The sequence below is a fragment of the Pagrus pagrus genome (genome assembly GCF_965226575.1).
Source record: "Pagrus pagrus genome assembly, chromosome: 23".
NCBI lineage: Eukaryota > Metazoa > Chordata > Actinopteri > Spariformes > Sparidae > Pagrus > Pagrus pagrus.
Genome location: NC_140205.1, coordinates 16,486,906 through 16,507,901, shown reverse-complemented (window position 1 = coordinate 16,507,901; position 20,996 = coordinate 16,486,906). Strand labels below are relative to the sequence as shown.

Genomic DNA, 20,996 nt, shown 5'->3' with positions numbered 1-20,996 from the left:
CACTCACACACATACACTGAACTCCGACCTGCTTATTTATCATCAGTCACATAAGAGAATGAGCTAAAGGGCCTAAATGTAAAATTTACATGCCTCAAACAGCAAACGCACTCACACACAGGCCTTTGTCTAACAGAATGAGACCAGTAATCTTTCCTCCACTTATCTTGGACGTGTCAGCTAAATGGGAAGTGAAAAGTCAAATATGAGATGTCACATTTAGTTTACCTCCCTGCCTACTCCCTTCATCTCTCCCTCCTCTCTTTCCCTCCCTCCATCCTTTGTTCACTTTGCTCTGCACATCTCTATTTGATTGCATCTCCCTCCGCCTCAACATGATGCTTGCACAATACACAATGCTCACCTCCCATCTGGGTGATGGCTGTGTATTGGCATGTTGAGTTAATGGATTTTATACAGAGCAAGGAACGTTTAGTCTGAGCGTGGAGAAACAGGGTATTGAGATACTGACAAAAAAGGAGGCTGAGATACAGAGGGACGAGGAAGTGAAGGGAAGGAGAGAGGCTGAGAAGACAGAAGGAGATGCAGAATATAAACATTTGGGATTTTATCCTTCCAGCTATGCAATGTTGCCTTAATCATTACTTTACTCTGCTGCCACATAGGTGGGAAATCTCTTTTTTTTTCTGATAAAAAAAGACAAATCTGCAAGAGCCAAAAATAACAGACAGGTATTTGTAAAAATTTTACTCACACTTTTGCTGTGATTTTCACCTCTAGTAAACCTCATTGGCTACCACTGACTTTAAGGAATAGGACACAACTTCTTGATTCTTTTGTAGACTTTGTTGACTGCTGCAATATTGATGTACAGTGAAAGAACTTTTGCATTTAATCGGCCAGAATTTTGTTAAAATAACCATACACAGTATTTCCTGCGATTAAAGTGACTGACTAAGTAAATGGTCCCTGCTGGAACTCTAGGCTATTGTAAAAGTTATTCCATGACTCTTATTTAACCTTTTTTGAGGGCAAAGAAAATATTAAGGCACAAGTCAGAGAAAAGATCTGCACACTATAATGAAAGCTCCAAGTGAATTGAATTTAACAGAGCAATATTTCGATTTAGAAAAGATCTGTTGTCCACTCTGTTTGTCCAAAGAAAGAGATTCTCATTCTAATTTATATTTCTACTTCATATTCATCCATTTTGCTGTATTGATACTGCAGGTGTAACCTTGGCCAAAATTAAAAGCTCAAAAATACGACAAAAAAAGCTTGCAAGGCTGTTGCACAAGCTCTGATTTGATTATTTCTTTAAAATAGAACAACTGTTGAATGAAATTCAAGCCCAAGGAAATTCAAGTTGAGCCTTGTTAGTTCAGTTTGTTAAGAGAGCAGCTGTCTTGACATCACTTTCAGGTTAGCCCAAGAATAACAACATAAAAACAGCATCAGTCACTTCAGCTAAGACAATCAAATATTAGCTGTGTTTCAATAAAGCATTTTTAAGCGTAATTTTTAAAAATAGCGCATTAGAAATTTTGTGGAAACTGCAAAATTCGGAAATTGTCTTATGCAAATCAAAGTTAATCCCCAACATCAGCTGTTTCTGCTGTCTGTGAAAACGTGTCTTCTTTGCCGTCTCCAGACAGCATGCAACATGGCCAATGCTAGCTGACATGCAAGAACAATTACAACTTGCCCTATTGAAAGTAATTCCTGAAGATCTCTCTCCATTTTGTCTCCTGGTTTGTTTACCTCTAGCCTCTGTTTACTTCCACATCTACACGTGACGTAGCCTTCACTGCATCATCCTTTGACAAAATTACGCTCTACGTAGCTTAGTTCATTCGCTCAAAACTGTTTATGGAAAAGCACCAGATTTGCATGTTTATTTCTTTTATTTTTTCAGATTTTCAAAAGTTTGCTTAAAATTCGCTTGACATTTTATGGAAACATGGTTACTGTCTAAGCGACAAATCCCTTTAGCAGCCAGAGTAAATACAATTCTTTTCTGTCAGGAGCTAAGGAAGAAATAGTGTGATAGAGCCACAAAGTCTGAAGAGGGAGGAGATCGGGGTGAATGAATGGGTCAACAAAATGAGACAACAGTGTGTCTCATTTTGTTGACCCATTCAAAATGAGACACACTGTTGGCCTTCCATTTCTTACCAGCAGTCAACATTGCTATCTTTTAACCATGACCAAGTGTTTCCCCAAGTGGTTATGTCAATCCAGCATAATGATCTTTCCCTGAACTTGAACAAGGGGTTTTCTGTCTAAACTAACTAAACCTTGATCATAGATCAGTTTTATTTTTGCAACTGTTGTTGGACAGTAGTTAGTTGTTGAGTTTGGAGGCCTTTTACCTGGATTATGTAACTCAATGCAATTTCTCAGTTAGGGTTTGAGATCAGTCTTTCTCAAAGGTGAAACATGTTCCTGGAGCTTACTATCCATGCTCTTAGCATGCTCTTAGTTAAACAACAATTAATTTGTTAGCATTTGAGATGCACTGATTTACCGGTTGAACGTCAGAAATGACCTACACTCACCTTTTTGATTGTTATATCAGCAAATACGATGACATTCCCCTCAGGTTTATCTGTTGTGTCACATCAGCCATGACCTACTGTCTCGTGACATGCCTGCCAACAGTTTGTAAGGTTTGTAAAAAAAGCAGTTGATTAATTTATTGCAAATAAAGGTTTCTTTGTTTCCCTGGCACTCATTGATTTTGGCATCAAATCGTTATTTTAAACATCTGTGACAGAATTTCACAATAGCTGCATCCTTAGTTACAGTAGGATTCAGAAGTTTGGCTCCTGCTAAGGTGTACAGGTTCTGCAGCATGTGTATCACAAGTCACTATAGCTGGTCAAAGGACAAACAAACATAATATGTTAACGTTGAGCAAGATTGTTTTATTGCTGTGTTGTGCTGTTTATGTTTCATAAAGTTCTCTTTCTTCTGCAACAGAGCACAGAACTCAACTTTATACTTCGGCTCTCTATTAATTAGCCAAATTTTGCACAGAAGATATGAAGGCAACTGGAGCCAGAGAGCTATGTCCACATTGAAATTAGCAATGTGATCAAGTGTTAAGCTGAAATAAGCAATAATTCATTAGGTCTGTGTGGTGTCACATCATTCATCACTTAATCAAGACTCAATTGAGTCTTGTTTAAAAGCTGCAAAGTTGTGGCTTCTTTGTACCTCTGAGTAATTGTCTCGAACTTGGTTAATTACATAACACACCACTTTGCAGGTATAAAAATCACTGCAGTGCATTGGAAAGTCCCTCTGGAGACTCCAACCAACGGGAAATTGCAGCAAAGAGTTTAATTGTAGAATTGAGAACACTGGGAGGTATAAATTCTTTCTCAGGCACTCTGGAGAGTGTTTTCTTTGTTCCTGTCAGTGGGAGAGATAACAATTCCTCCCACCGTTAACTACCTGCCTGCCTGCCGACCGGGTTTTGTTGTGTTTTCTTGTGTTTTGTTGCTGCTAATAGGCTTAATTGGCCATAACCCAGGCACCCAGAGAGGGAGGGGGAGTAATGAAACTACCTGCTCTCTATCTCTCTCTCCTTCGCCTCTGTTCTCTATCTCACTTTCTCTTCAAGGAGAAAGTATTCCACAGAGGAACAGTGAGCGCATTAGGAAGGGTGCGAGCTCAGACAATCTATGAGGCCCGGAGCTATTTGCAACACACACAAATACACAGGTAAAGGGAGGAAAACGGTGGAGGAAAAGGGGGCATGAGAAGGTAGAGAAAGAGCAACAGGAAAAAGAGAGGCGTGTATGTCTGTGCAGTTTCCCCGAGAGCGAAGAACAAAGCCAGGTAATGTTTATGGATGACGGTCTTTAAAGGCCTGGCGTTTGCTGAGCAGCACTTTGATACTAAAAGCACCCTTGATTATCACTGGGTCAGGCTATAGAATGCATGCTCTTGATGTTTAATTGATGTGGCTGTTTTGTGACAGTTAAATACGTCACGCTGCTGTTTTGATCTCCCCACTATGCCATATCATATAGCTGCAGAAAGCCATTGATGTGAGATTCATTTGTTCTGCGCCACAAATAGTGATTCTCTATTTGATCTGTATACACGTGGTTAATCTTTAACTGTAACATAACTAACTGTGGGTGTGTGGGTGTGTGTGTGTGTGTGTGGGTGGGTGTGTTTGTTCGCGTTTCCTGCTCATTGGCTTGTAATTCTACTTCTTCTTTCCAGGAACAACGCCACAGGCATATAAGCCATTCAAACTATGATACATTTGTGTAAAATGAGCAGTGTATGTGTGCGTGTGTGTGTGTGTTTGTGCGCGTGTGCTTTGGCTATATAAATGAAAAACACACACTCCACAACCTTACTGTGAAACACCTCTGTGTTGCTGTGTAGAAATGTTGTTTTAATACTCCTCTGAGATAAAGGCAGTGAAACCGCCCTGCCTGCACTCTGAGGGAATACTATGAGAACAGTATGTCAGTGGGCAGATTGTATATGTATGTGTATGAGTGTGTGTGTGTGTGTGTGTGTGTGTGTTTGGAGCAATGGGACCTGAAGGAACACCGCGAGGACAATCTGTCGCCCCTCCGCCTGGGCCCTGGGTGACAGATGATGTGCTCCCACTGCTGATCTGTGTGTGTGTATGTATGTGTGTGTGTGTGTGTGTGTGTGTGTGTGTGTGTGTGTGTGTGTTTGGGGGGTTGACCATATGGAGACAGCTTGCGACAATAACAATAGCTTTATCCCAGCCATGTTGTCAGAGGTTTCAGATGTTGCAGCCAAAACGAATATAGAGATTGTCCTTACCCGGTGTCAACAATGTTCTGCACTGCTCAAGTGTCAAGCACTGAATCTCTATTGGCTCCACGTGTGTTGAGCTCTGATTTTCAAAAGAGAATTCATCTTCATCACGAAATGCAAACAGGGCTGAAAGTAATAAAAAGAAGGTATTTACTGAGACGCCTGCTGGTTTATACTTGTCTGCCCCACTCAAAGGTACCATCTTCCATGTCTTCCCTTCAGTTTGGTCTTGTCTGTTTCGTCACTATCCTGAAAACATTCTCATGAAACAATGCTAAATAACCTTGCAAATAAATCCTCAGAATCTCTTTTACGAGTTCCTGGCAATGGTCCTGTGGATTAGTGCGGCAAAAAGTAGGCAGTGAGACGAGGTTGTACAGTTGACGTTGGTATACCAATTTCTCTAGCCTTCATTGCTTCACTTTTGTAGCAAGCTAGAGTCCCACTGGCGTGAGATAAGAGGGAACAACAAAACCTTCTGCCCACCCCAATTCCATGATTATGGTACAAAGTGGTAATGTCTAGCTAAGCCTTACATTCCAGTCATAGTACATTATCATTCATGTCTAAGCTTATGGCATCTAACATGCACCTCCTTGCATTTGTGTTACCTGGCGAGCCTCCCCTTTAAAGACAGTGGCCTTGTGTTTGACTGGTGAATTTGTTGTTGGAAGTGAGTCTCTCCCAGAGTGTGTGAGCATTCCTAGCACGTTGGAGCAAAGCACCGTCCCTCAGACTACAGGCCATCACAGTGATAACTACCCAAAAACAGCCTGAGCTCAGTTGGAGCATGCAGTTTCCTCACAAGAGTATGTCATCAAACTTTACTGACATTTTTTGTCCCCCCACTCTTTAACCCAAGTCCGCACCACTGTTATGTCCACATATTAGTTTTGGTTCTACAGTCATGTCTATGGTAATTTTGCCATCTGTGCTATAAATTTTGAATTTAAACAGGTCATTACATTTTAAATATTTTAGTCTTTCCCACATTCGAACAAAATTCCAAATTTCAAATTTATGACAGATTTTAATACTGTATGTTCCACTGGTTCATAATGCACAGGAAATTTGATGGATTTCTTGCACAAGAGGAAGCAGTCATTTTTCAAGAAATAAGAAAGCTTTATACTATTTCCTCTGTTCAGACTGCATAATATCAGCTGTGTGGTAGAGCACCTGCTGAAAGCTCCTTGGATATCAATAAAGTCCATCAAGGCCCTTGTTCTTCCTCTTTTTTCCATAAAACCACTACACATGGGGCAATGCCAGTGAGGGGAAAGCAACAGATAATGGGAAATGTGGTTTTGATTTTGGGAAACCCAAAATGCAACATGCAGCACCTTTAGCAGACCAGAGGCTAGAAAGTCCTTGGAAAATACAAACCTCCACGCCAGCACATATTCTTATTCACTATCTCTCAGTTGTGCATGGCTGCAGTGACCACAGGCCAGTCCTCTTAGCATTACTCACCATTGTATTTACAGTTAAACCCAGGGATAAACTCACCCTTTGTTACCAAGCACTTAAGACCTGACGTGTGGTGTATACACACTGCAGAATGGGGGTGGTGTGTGTATGTGTGCATTCATGCTTGTGTGTGTATTTCGGACAGCCGTTTGTCTCTTAAACTCAAACAAAAGAGCGTACATCCTCCATCACAGCTTTATCTGTTTATGCCATCAGCTCCTCAGCACCCACATGCCTGTAAACACACAACCCACCCGGTCCGTGTCACACAAACACATTAGAAAAAGCAAGCACCCAGGTGGGGGCCAGTGCCCCATGACTTTGAACTAATAATTCCTGGTGGAAGTGAAGTCACCACTAGTCACCAGATTTCTGGACTAATATGGAAAATAAGGGAAATTATCCTATTCTCCAAAGAGAAGTAATGGTTTATCATATAGTATGTGTACATATACACATATATAACATGGTCTATACCAACTTTTAACTCATTTTTAATTTTAGGACAATAATAATTGAGTCAGATTCTCATCACATTTCATTGGATCTCTGCAACACAGACCTCGCTCTCATGTGGTTGTGTATACACCCGCACACATCGAAAATGTGGCCAAAATCACTATGAAAGTAACTGCTAATTTTGTACATGAATGTTGAGTAACAAAGAAGTCCGTCTTTCAACAACCTCAAAATTCCTTTAATCATGTTTTAATTATGGAGGGTTGCACTTTAACATTCAATATGTTTGACTTTTTAGACTTTTTTGACTTTCCTTTCTGAGAATACGTTTATATATGGTTCATAAGATCTGTCATTATTGAAAAATAGCACTGTAAATAGAGCTTTGCATTTCCTATATTTTCTTCCCAGTTAAAGCATCCCACCAGTTCATCAATGGAAAGTTTTGAATGTAAACAGCAACAGCAACAATGTGTTGCGTTTGGTTTGCATCAGAAATAACAGGACACAGCTTAAATAGAGCTGAATGCAATTAGTTAAGAGTGCAATAAGAATATGAGTAATAAAGTAATATTAAAAGGTACAGAAAGAAATGTAGGCGTGAAACTAAACTCAGACCGTCATAAGTTGGTGGTGGTCCTGCTACCAAGCAGCTTTCCCCTGCTGTGGGGCTGTGGTGGAAATACATACCATCACGGCTTGGCTTGCCACTGCTAAAGACAACCAACCCAGGCCTGTGGAAAAACCCTTTATGAAGTAATAAAAAGATGTGACGGGACAGAAAATACCTTCCACCACATGTCCTACTCATTCAGAGAGTGCATTATGTTGCATCCACCATACTAACATGTTTTCTCAATCCTATCAGTAGCCTTATCATTAGTATACTACATAGACATGATGCTTTATGAGTTATGAGTTTTGTCTGGGCTGTTGCCTCCGGGTTTGTGACTGACAAGTTTTGGATGTTGGAGTTTCCTTAAGCGCACCACCAAAGACAAGTTTTAAACAAACTCTGCTTGCTCCTGTATTGTTAGTCCACAAAGATGCAGCTGTAAAATAAAGATTGTACAGTAGAATAGATCTATCTCTAGAAAGTTTTAAGTCTGCAGATTCATGAATGGAAACCAACTGAGAGACTGTTCAGGGGCAACAGCATGTAGGTGAACTATTCACAGAAAGTGTGTCCATCACATTGACTCGTGGTGACAACCTGCTCTCCCAGAAGTTGATACAGAAGTGGAACAGCAAACTGACACACAACAAAGTGACCCAGCGCTGGGGCCGGTGACCCCGTTAGCGGAGCCCCATCAGTACCCCAGTTTCAGTCTGCTGACATTAAAGACAACTGGACATGATGGAAACTGCATGAAACCCAAGGGTTCCATTCTGAGGCTGCCCGCTTGGCCTTGTTTCCTGGACAGAGCAGAGGAGCAAAACCCATATGTCAGACAATGTAATGCCCTGTGAAGCATACCACCCCAGTGGTATCTGACAGAAAGGAGAGAAAGAGCACACACACGCACAGACACACAATCTGATTTGAGGACAGGGCTTTCTGGATGGCCGCTCTGGCAGATGAAGAGACAGCAGTGACATAGAGTCTGTTTCTGTCAAAGTGTCTTGGTTTGTGTGTGTGTGTGTTTGTTAACATGAATTTGTTTGCATCTGAAAGTTTGTATACCTGAATGTGCATATGCTATCTATTTTGTTTATGTGCGCGTCCACTATGTCTGTATGTCATCGTTACTGGGCTGTACTTGCCCTCTCCACACACACACACCCACGCACACACCCCCACACACACACACACAACTCCTGCCATCTCCCACTCTTTGTCCCTAGTGCAGATGGCATGTGGGTCTTTCCTCTTCTATTCTGTCCTCATGGTCCCCCAATACTGAGTCTCTGGGCTGGCGGGAACCATATGTCCAAACTAAACTGACCTAACTCACACCTCACAGTCTGTCATCTTACCTGTCTGTCTCTCTCCTTTTCTTCCTACCTTTTCTATAAACTCTTTGTCTGCCATTACTAGCTCAAAGCAGTACATTTCCTTGTGTGATTTTTCTTGTTTGTAATAAAAAATCTTGAAAAAGGCACAGATGAACAAATACCAAGTGGTAAATAATAAAACAGGGTCCATTGAACTTCCATTTGTCTCTTTTGTCTCAGCAGTCCTTTGCTGTCCCTGTCTTCCACAGATTTCATTTCCCAAACAAACAATCCCACTCTCCCTAGCCTCCATATGCTGTTCTCTGACCATTTACCTTTTTGGCTCCCTCACCCCTCACAGTGCCCTGATTCATACACTAGTTCAACCCCCAGTACTGGAAAACAGGGAATACATAAAAATACACCGAGCATCTGAGCAACGTAGCAGCATGGGTATTGGTTCAGCCTTGCATGGTGTTGCACATAAGCATAAATGAGTTGCGGCAAAGGTTAAACTATCCCAAAACTCTACTCAGATGTAAAATACATACACACATAAGATAACTGTAACTTAGACTTAAAAGTTTCCAGGTTTTCAAGGTCAACCTACAGCATTACATACCTTGGTGACATTTTGCATACCTTAGACCAGGGAACAAACTAGCAGCCTTGGAGCCAGTTCCAGTTTGCAAGACAATTTCATACAGCAACATGCTCAAAATTGTTATTATAATTTTTTATAAATATTGTTACATAATTAATACAAACACTTGCCTTTCCTATTTTAATTTTCCTCAGTGTTTTATTTCGGTGTAATCGCTAACAACAATCTCTTATTTTACATTTAGCAGCTAATGAGATGCGTGTACATCTTCACTTAAAACAGCAGCACCCTGATTTGGTCAGCCAAGCCTGACCAGAAAAAAAGCTGTATACGTCTGCTGTACAAGCAGTTTATTACGACCGATATTTACATTTATTGTTTGGCGGTGACCTCTTCAAACCATAGTAATTATGACAGGAGAAAAGGAGGAAATTAGGTGGCGTAGTATAAAGAGCAACACATTCTTCATAGGGTGAAGGATAAAGGGAACAAACACAACCAAACTTTCAACCAAGAGACTGCCGTTTATGTCCAAATCCAAAGTCAAATTGGACTTATTTTAACTTAAATCATGTACTCAAAATAACTTATGTTACGTAAATACGTATTTTAACCCAGACCGTGATCTTTTCTTCAAAATTACCAAGTAGTTTTGGTGCTTAAACAGAACTTAACTGCGACCATCACACTACCCATGTGACGACAAAGGTCCGGTATGACAAGGATCCTGTGGGCCTGTCACTGGTAGTCTCCAATGGTTATATACAGTCGCGGTCAAAAGTTTACATACACTTGCAAAGAAAATGTGTATCACGGCAGTTTTCAGTTCCAATGATTTATAGAGTTCTCATTTTCCTGTGATGGAATGAGAGGAACACATTCATGAAGTTTGCTTCAAATCTGAATTTATTATGGGTCTTCTGAAAGTATGACCAAATCTGCTGGCTCAAAAATATACATACAGTAATTCTAACATTTGATTAAATGTCCCTCAGCCATTTTCACCTCAATTAGGCACTTTGGATAGCCATCCACAAACTTCTGGCAAGCCTGAATTTTTAACCACTCCTCTTGACAGAATCGGTGAAGTTCAACTAAATTTGTTGGCTTGGACTTGTTTCTTCAGGACAGTCCACATGTTCTCGATAGGGCTCAAGCCAGGACATTTTGTACATTTTCTTTACAAGTGTATGTAAACTTTTTACTGCAACTGTATGCTATTTCTGGAGTCAATTGACGTAGACAGTGGGATAGGTATGAGGACATGTTGATTTATTATTCAAATGGTCCTTTCTAGAAAGTTGGTGAAAACAGTGGCTCTCTCTCCCCCAGGAGGAGGTCTACAGTACCTGATGGACACTGTCTGAAGTCCACTGAGGGTTTTTTTTTCTTTTCTTTAATTCTTTACTTCTGTATCTAGGTTGTTAGTCTCAGTTCACATTTAATTTTCTACACTTCTGATACTAACCGTGGCTCTGATTTCTGTAGAGGATAAGAGCTTCCTCGAATGTTTTGCATTGTATATTTTGTACAGTATTCATCGAAAGAGGAATGTTGGTGTGTGTGTCACAAAACACTAGACTGACTTTGGGAATGTTCTTTTAGCCTCAGTATAAAGAAAACATAGATTTTCCAGCTAATATCATAACTTTTGAGACCTGTACACCTGCAAGATGTCGATCAAACAGCTCAGGTTTGTCACACACCGTATCATACTGTATACACCAACTGTGTGAATGTCTTTATTAAAAAGATAGTTTGTCTACACTCTACATTAGAGAATATTACATGTGAAAATATTGCAAATGATTACCTGAAATACTTCTATTGTAATGCACCTCACAAGATAAATTAGAGGCCCCTTCACTAATCCCCCCCTTTCATACAGACACACACACAATCACAAACACACACACCCTCCCCTCCCTATACCCTACATGTCAGATGTACAGATATGATGCTTACTGGCTGCCCACTGGCCCCATAGAGGCCAGCTGTGAATGCCGATTGGCTGGATACTGACTGTGTAGTCATGGAAACTGACTTGAGCCCTGTGTGTGACCTCATGAAGGCCACATAAAAGCTGGGTTACAGAAACAGGGAGAGAGAGGGAAAGTGTCCATGTGTGTTTTGGGGAGGGAGACAGAACATGACTGAAAATGTTACTCAACCCAGTTCAATGTGTCTTTGCTGTAGTCCAAAAGCAGTCCCTTGAGAACTTACATACTGAAATACAGTAAGTCGTTCTGTCTGTGTATGTGTATGTGTATGTGTATGTGTATTTGCATGTGTGTGGTATGAAAATAGGCACTGACCTACAAGCGTCCCCAGAGAGGTGGCTCTGCTGCAGAGTTGATTCCCATCAGAGAGACGACCAACCCTGGTGAAGAGAAACAGAAAGAGATTTAGCTGGAGTTCACTCTCCATTGTGAGACACACGCATGCACAGACAAAACACCATATTACAATGAGAGAGAGGAGAAAAGTGTAGGGACGACTCGACCCTCAGACAGACTGAATTACAGGAGAAAGCAAAAAAGAGACAAACTAACTAGAGGAAAATGAGAAACTATAAGAGGAGACAAAAGAAAAAGAGACACGGACTCAATAAGATGAGAAAGGGAATGAGAAATAAAAAAGAACGGCAATTACTGCCTTGTGGTTGTATGTCTCCGCCAATCAGTCAAGCTGCAGTTCACATCTATGTCTGACTCATTTTTGTAGTGAAGACTTATAGAAGGTATTCAGTGTATTTTTTGGCAAAATGGAGTTTATCACAATAGTGACATGTATGATTCCAGTGAATAATTTCCGGTGAGACTACAACGGACTGATAGAGAGGTTCATCACATGGTGCAACAACTATCACGTGCGGCTCAATATCAGCAAAACTAATGAGCACTACTGTTGTATGTCATTTAGTGTGCAAGTTCGGTGAGAACAACAGAAAACTGTCAGAAAAAGAGAGAGAGAGAGAGAGAGAGAGAGAGAGAGAGAGATGAAATTTCGTCATAATGAGCGTATTAATTCTTAAGTTATGGTCAATAACATGTTTTGTGAGATCAAAGTGACCTTGAACTTTGACCACCAAATTCTAAACAGTTCATCCTTGAGTCCAAGTAGACAAATGTAATGAAAGGACAGACAGACGGACAGACAAAGGGAAGGACAGACAACCCAAAAACAGAGTGCATCTTGGCCAAAGCTGTCTCTTGTGCAGAGGCATAAGAAGAACCGAGCAGTGAGGAAGTTGGAACTACAACAGAAGAAGCAAAGAGTACAGAGAAAGATCTAGCTACAAAACACATTAATACAGGAGGTGTAGGTCAACTATAAACTCTGGTTAAAATGTTTGTTCTTGTAATGTCTTTTGTGTGAAGTGTGCAGAGCAGAATCAATCCTTCTTCCAGGAAATGTGTTCAATGCCAGACTTCTCATTTTGTAGGAGGCTTTTCACAACGCTCGTCATTGTCCTCCAGATTTGGAAATTACACTCGTTAATACTGCTATTTTGTTTTGTTGTTATGGTTGCTTTTATTGTTCAATTCATTTAGCAGGAAAATGAAAGGGGCTACAACACTTATTTTGCAGGAACAACAAGCTCTTCATTCATGAAAACCTAACTTTACGGAACTTCTTCATTCTGCTGGTTCATTTATTGTTGGCAGTACCTTGTCTCCTGCAGCATTTTCAGCGTTTTTAAAGCTCCAGAAATGTTCAAAATAAGGCATACACTTAAAGGTATAGTTGGTAATGTTGGAGAGCTAGCAAGATTTGAAAGTGGCACCTCGTCTAAGCTCCACCCCCTTCTCCCCCTCCCGTCAGTGCTCCGTACAAAGCCCCGCCCCCACAAACTTGAACGCGCATCAGACAGTCCGTCAGCAGGGCAGAGGAGAGCCGTTAGCATTGGGCTAATACAAGCTACAAAAGTAGCTAAGTTGGCTAACGTTACATATTTCATGAAAATAACAAATCCCCCCGAAGCGAAACAACTAATTACCTGTCCAACAGAAAGACAGCAACCTCTGCATCACTTCTGGAGGTGCTACTTTTGGCTGCATTTTCTCTGCCATTGTTCTCTCTTGCTAACTCTGCTATCTCTTCTTCTTCTGTTGTTTTATGGCTGTTGGCAAACAACTTTTAGGTGTGCATTACCGCCACCTTCTGACCTGGAGTGTGGATCTCCTGCTAACTCCGTATGGAGTGTGCTGAATATATCCGGCAATGGTGACACGTGATGAGTGCGCGCAGGGAGGAGGGGGGGACAGAGGGGGGTGCAGGCAGGACGAGACATGAAGGCATCTGATTGGTTCTTTCAACTCGGACCGAGAGGGAGGGATTGGTCAGAGTTTTTACAGGCCTGCAGCTGCCACAGAGGTCTTATTTTTTCGTTCCTTTTTCTGAACACATTATGTATGGACTACTCTCAGGGTGGAAAGACCATTTCACCCAGTATAACAAAAAGTGTTTCTGAACAGGATTACCAACTATACCTTTAAGCATATATATTTAGGTGTGCCCTCTTTAAGGGGGCTAAAATACGTCTTGCTGTCGGTTCTGTTTAGCAAAAAAATTCTCTGCTTCCCTGTCGGTGCTACACACTGCTTCTCCACAAAGGGGGCGAGCTAACCGTCATCTACTGCAGATACACTGACTAGTCCGGTCCAGTCCAGACCCATGTAGTCTTGTCCAGTTTGTCCCATCCTTTCTGGTTCAGTTCTCTTTAAACCTAGTCAGACTTGCTTGAGACGGAGACTAAACCAGGCAATGCTACAGGAGCATTGGTATGTTTACTTAGGCAGGCACACGCATGTGTTTTAGAAATAATGCCAAAGCAACTAGTGATTTATTTTTGAGGGATCTGTGAAGAACGTAACAGCTACACTACTGGTACTTTGTGTACCATGAACTGAGGGTCGATAAGTGAACTGATAATAGTTAAGATGAAAATTCTGTGAAGTATAAAATAAAACACAATCTACAAAGAATTTTAATGTACCGTTACTGTAAAAAAAACTAATAAACATTCCTTAGTGTCACATTTCCATCATCATGGTTCATGTTTAACTACATAGAATCTTAATTACTGAAAATTTATGAAGACTAAAAATGGGAACCATATTCTAAGCTTCGGCAACCAAAAGCTTAAGCCTTTTTGCCAGCCTTGGCGACCACTTTTAAAAGTTGTGTTGAGCCCTGGTAGATGGAAAAACATAAGCTCAAATTCATGCTCCCACACTCAAAGGCACATGCAGTACAGACACTGTGAATGTGGACACAGCTAATGAAGCCGAGGACAAAGACAGAACGTTGCCTGTGTGAAATACAAACTGTGGGTAAACATCCAGATCAGTGGATCTCCTCTTGGCAGGCCTCAGCTGCCTTTCTGCCACGTCCAGCCGAAAACTGCCACCCTCCTCCCCTTGTTCCAACCTAACACCTCCCTCTTAAACATCAGCTATTAGATAAACACACATGCACGCACGCACGCACGCACGCACGCACGCACACACACACACACACACACACACACACACACACACACACACAGAGTTCCATTTATTACTCTTTAAAAAGGTCACCGTTTTCTCTGGCTAAGCGCCCCGCGCTATTGATAATTTTATGCATAAACAAATGGCAAATTTGTGCCACATAAATATGTATTAGCAATTAATAATGGTGGTGTGTGTGAGGGGACGCCAGGTGCATGCCGAGTGGGGCTGGCTGGCTGCTGGTGGAGCCTCTGAGCTGGACTGGTGGCTTTATGCTGCTAGCTGGTCTCTCTCTCCTACACTGAGTCTGCACAATGGCCACTTAGGCACACACCAGAAACACAAACACACATAAGCAAAGACTGAGACAAGCACATATGCAAACTGTACAACCAAATACTCTTTACTCACACGCAAACAGACACAGACTTATAGTTACAAAAAGAGCACATAAACAGTGCATAGAGTATATGACACCTGAGTGAATGAAAATATTAATTACAAAACATTTGCATGTAACTACACATTTGCATATATGGACACACAGACACACACACACACACACACACACACACACACACACACGCACACACACACGCACACACACACGCACACACACACACTAAGACAGAGCAGCATTTGTGCACAGAGGCAGGCCTGAGGGATTGATGGCACAGCAGGCCTAATGTCCTCTCTCTTTCTCCCACCTGGAGAACAATGCATCCATTACATTTGACACCCCACCAAGGACCAAACACAGGCTTCAGTCGTCTAAATGCTGTGGTACTATAAAGTCAATTTAATGAGAGGAGACATAAGCCGGTCAACCAGAGCTGGTCAGGTTTGAGTACTTACATGGTGCATGATATATATTTCTATAGAGCAGCTTTCTTCATATACATATGATATTGCTCTTCATCATGTTCAATTTCAAGACTGGAATTCTGGACTGTGTGTAATTTAACAGTGTTATCAGGATGTGGCATGTAGGTGTTAAACTTAGTTTCACTTTAGGAGACACATCATAGCATGGTAAACTTGTGGCTGTGTGACTTTTTGAGGGTTCCTCTTATAGCTTGAGACATCCAGTTTTGACTGTTAAAATACTTCAGCAAAATAATTCATGAGAAAACAAAAGCAAAATGCACATGTAGAAAGTGCATTTTGTTTGTATAAAAGACGACTACAGTTTTCAGCATCATGCATCATCAAAGTTGAGTTACTTGAGTGATATAGAGCAATATATTTTATACCATTAACATTCATTAACTAAATACAGGAAACTACTGCCAATCAAACAGTGCTAATCAGAACAAAGAACTGAACTTTTGAAGCAGACAGCCAGCTGCATGTCAGGAGTTACTGAAGTGAGAGGAGGCAAATTATTAAAATACAGACATGTGAAGACCTGATGAATACATTTGACCTCAGCTGCTTTCAGGACAACCAAGCCAGCAAGGGATATTTAAAAAATATTGTGCAGGAGTTGCAGAGGCTGTGTGTGTGTCCGTCTGTGTGTTATGTTGTCCGTCTGGCGTGGTGAGAGCAGGCTGGCTCCCCTGTAGAGCACTATCACTCTGCTTGGCTAAACACAATCACACAACCCCAACCTAACTCAAACGACCCACTGAGAGTCAGAGAGAGAGAGGCAGACAGAGAGAGAGCACAGAGCCTATAAGGTTATATAGATATGAGTGTGTGTGTGTGTGTGTGTGTGTGTGTATGTGTATGTGTATGTCCATGTCCCCTACGTGCACTTGCAGGACAAAAGGCAGGCCCATCTGTTCCATTGTCACAAGGTCTTAAATACGAATCAGATAAACATGACATTTGGGATGAGCGGCCAAGCTCAAGTTATAAACCCTGACATCAGACCTCTGTCTATTAGTGTGTGTGTGTGTGTGTGTGTGTGTGTGTGTGTGTGTGAGAGAGAGAGAGAGAGAGAGAGAGAGAGAGGGAGAGTGCGTGTGTGCGTAGGTACATGCATGTGTGTCCTATTATTGTCAGCCTGAACAAGCAGTGCACATTAACCTGTATGAATTCTGTGTATATTAGTTTCAATCAGACTTCTATTTCATCCTGTGTGTGTGTGTCATCTCCGTGTGTGCACTATTAGTGTGTACACTTTTATGCGTTAGTTGTATAACCTGCTCCCATTCTCAGGAGGTGCAGGGCTGACACACTGGATCTGTAGCGGCTGAAGGAGGATTAGCGGCCCATTGGCCTAATCAGAGGAGATAATCATACTATTCTCTATCATGACAACAATCAGCCGGGAGAGACACACATCTGCCTATTGAGTTCAGCTCTAATGCTATAATAGTGATGAAACATCTGGTCATTTGGGGCTCAATGCAATCAAGAAGAGGGATTGGGACAGTTGCAGATGGCAAACCTATAGTAATTATCTGTTTTAGGCAACAGAGATGCAGACAGAGGGATACACACAACACTCAGGTTCACAGGCCACCCTGCTCTGGTAACAATAAGCTCACACTGTGAGAAATGTGTCAGTGGACCTAAAGAGAGACCAATTTTGATTTCTATCATTCAAAGCACCCTTGTGAACTTTTGATTTGAAAGCTAAGACAAAAAATGGACACTATTATATAAGTGCTCCAGCGAAAATGGTCCTACAAGACAATAACTGAATTTTTATGACTGTAAAAAAAGGTATAGTATGGATTACCTTTTTCAAGTCAGTCAGAGCCCTCTGATCTACAGACATAAATGGTGCTTCCTGTCTGACCCGGTTTGATCACTATGTTAAATGTGTGCCCTCATACCTCCCCCCACCCCCTGCTGTTCACACTCTCCAAAGAGCAGACCCCCCCCTTCGCATGTCTTTTGTTTACCTATTGTTTGAACCTGCCATTTGTCTTCCTTGTTCTTAAGCCTGATTTATGCTTCTGCGTCGCGGCAACGGCGTAGCTGCGTCATCGACGCAGACCCCTACGCGGACCCTGCGCCGTAGCCTGACGTGCGCCTCCAAAAAATCCTGACTACGCGTCACGTCGACGCGTCACGTCGACGCGTCGAGACGCGAACGGCAAGGACTGTGATTGGTCCGCTCAGAACGTCATTTCCGGCAGTTGCTTTTCCGGTCAACAGTATAACAATTGCAGGCTTGGCGGTGAATTGCAGAACAACGCGTTCCCTCGACGCAGAACTTCGAATGATCAATGACGGCATAGGGTCGACGACGTAGCTACGCCGTCGCCGCGACGCAGAAGCATAAACTAGGCTTTACTGTATAAAATGCTGCAGTTTCATTTGCTCTGGGTTCACTCACCGGCTAAGATCCGCTCTGTACCTGTCGGTTCACCAGTTTACCGGTTTACTCTGATTAAACACATCACCACAGCAAACTATTCAACAGGACTTGAATCATTTCTTCAACAATGGGGACTTGTTTTAAAATGTTAAAAGACCTGAAATCCCAAATTGACTTGAAATTATGTTATTTACACCTCAACATGTGGTCGAGCTTGTGCACCCACTTCAGTCAGGGTGTGCTCTAACGCTTTTAGCTTAGCAGCCACAGTAAAGATTTTGGCTAAGAAAAGGGAGTAAATGATGTCTTTATCAATCGATTTGGGATCTTTGGGCTTCCGGAAACTTGGGGTATGTTAGGCAAGCTGTAAGAGGCATTTATGTTTGGGTTTTTTTGGTGTTTTTTGTTTGTTTGTTTGTTTGTTTGTTTTATAAAATAAGACCCCATCTAATTCCGTTGTTGAACCTCTCTACATGAGGACTCAATGATTTTCCCTCATCTCTGGTGCCAAAATCAGCATTAGTTTTTCAGTAGTTTTTTTCCTCTTCACCCCCGCAACTCTGCTGTAATCATTCACTCTATCCATGGAGCAACCGAGAGTTTAATTTGTCAACATCCCACATGAGACTACTGGCTGGACTTTTGTTCATGTACACAATGGAGAACAAACGCCATCATCATTGTCTTTACTGGGGGATTTTAGGTGATGATCCACAGGCAGAAATTACATCAAGCAGTGTTTGGCCATAGTCTGTTTTGTTCCTCAGAGCTCGCTGTGTTATACACTTTAATACCTTCCCATTTTCCCATCTGCTGGAGGAAATGCCGCCAACATTGGCGTTACCCTGAGAATATTTCATGGCAGCCGGGAGTGGAGATAATTTGAGTTTTGAGACCTCGGCTGTCTTTTAATATAACTTGTCATGCCAAATCTAGTACCTGTTAATATTTAAAAACAATCTTCATTTATAGGTTGTTTTTTTTGTCATTTTACATGTGGAGTGATTAGCTGTGCATGAATCACCCATTATGTATTCATTTTTAATTGTAAAAGAGGTATTATTTCTTATTGTTGTCACCTTTTTCCTTGTATAGAGTATTGATAAAGGAATTTTAAAGATGTCATAACATAATGTCAATCAGATAAGGCTTATCTGGAGTTAAAAAAGGATTTGGCAACTACAGAGTCCCCTTTGTCCTGCCCCCTCAAACCAAAAGTGTAACCAACTACCACAAGCACATTCCTCAGTGTCTGAAGCTGCAGCCCAGTCAGCCAAATTACCTGACTAACTACACATGGACAGAAAAACACATGCGTCTAGTCTGAGCGAAAACTGACCCCGCTGGATACCCCCAAAGAGTTACCGTATTAATGCGTGCAAGTTTGTGTGTGTATGGATACTTGGGCTTCCTGTCTGGCTGTGTGTGTGTGTGTGTGTGTGTGTGTGTGTGTGTGTGTGCGCTTGCGTGCGTCTGCTCTGAGACACAGAGTCCAGTCAAACGCTCCAGTGGAATAAAAGAGCCATTGTTCACCAAGGTGGTCCCTGTAGGACCTCCAAACCTACCCCTTTACACACACACACACACACACACACACACACACACACACACACGTGCACGCGCGCACACACACACACACACGCAGACAGAGAAATATACATGCATATACAGTACACTCACACATTCAAACATACACAGACTTTGTAGGCCGCCAGACAAACACACATAATACACACTCACCTCTGCCTAATCATAGCTTTGTGTTAGAGAGTGGCAGTTGCACAGAGGTAAATATTTGGATGTGGGATGTAAACGCTGGTCTGTGTAAATCAGACACACACACACGCACACACTCATGGTAGTCTGTGTAATTCCGACATAGCTACTTCCTTCCTGTGGGGTGATGATGTTTAGTCTCCCCACACCGCAATCTGATTGGTGCGTTTGATCTCATCCACTTCCTGTTTAGGAGCAACTCCGACCCCTCCTGGCTCAGATCTGGGATCAGCCTTCATCAGAGAGATTCATGTGTGCCACATGTAGGAGGGCTGATAACTAGTCTAAGATCAGATCTGTCTGCCAAAGAGGTGATTCATCCCGACTGTCTGTGTCATGTGGCTAATGGGAGCACGCTGGATGAATGAACTGGTGTCCTGCAGCAAACTGTTGCATCATTTCAACTTTTTTTTCTTTTTCTTCTGCTTAGGGAGTCATGTGCAAAAGGAAATGCCAATTACTTGATTGTGATAAAAAAAAATTAGCTTTCAGATGGCATACATTTGTGGTGCTCGTTCAGGCTTGGTGTATTATCACAACGATCAAATGAACCCTAAACATAGCAAAACACAAAAGACAGTGTGAACAACATGTAACTAAAAGTGTACACACTCCACAAATGTTTCTTAGTTTGCATGTGTGTATGGTGTGAATGTGTCAGAAGCTGCAGGGCATAAAAGGGAACGTAAGATTATCCTGATACATCTCATCATTATATGCAGCAGCATACACATTTTAACTGCAAGGCCACTTTGCTGTCAGTGGAATCAGAGAATTTGTAAGTTATTTGAGGACATTTTTAGGTGTCAATATTCACAAGTCAGCAAAAATCTGTGATATTCCATTGTACGTAAGTAAAGCTGAAGTTTGTAGAAAATGGCTTTAGTATGTTGCTTTTCTTGAAAACCCACACAGGCATTCACTATCATAACAACAACATAACAGTAGTCAATGATTGTCTAACCTATTTGAACTACCACTTTTCACAATGTCTACTGAAGATCTGAATTTGAGCACGACTGATATTCAAATTTTTGGGGCAATGCCGATACCAATATTAAGTCGTAAAAAAAGTCCTGTACTGATAAATCAGCCAATATATTCACATGATCCCTCAAATGTGATTATCAAACACTTGTAAATATTTTACAGATTAACAATTCATTTATTGTCTAAAATGACATCAGGGCACTGAAACAGTAAACTTCAA

General features: G+C 41.6%; 1 protein-coding gene across 9 annotated transcripts in view; it reads right to left on the bottom strand.

Annotated features, from left to right (window-relative positions):
• sox5 (SRY-box transcription factor 5) overlaps positions 1 to 20,996 on the bottom strand; it is a 259,406-nt gene that overhangs the window by 205,874 nt on the left and 32,536 nt on the right. For all 9 annotated transcript variants that reach the window (XM_084346189.1, XM_084346195.1, XM_084346190.1 and 6 more), the window contains one exon: positions 11,560 to 11,624. The gene's annotated coding sequence lies outside the window, so the exon portion shown is untranslated. The remainder of the gene's footprint in view (positions 1 to 11,559; positions 11,625 to 20,996) is intronic.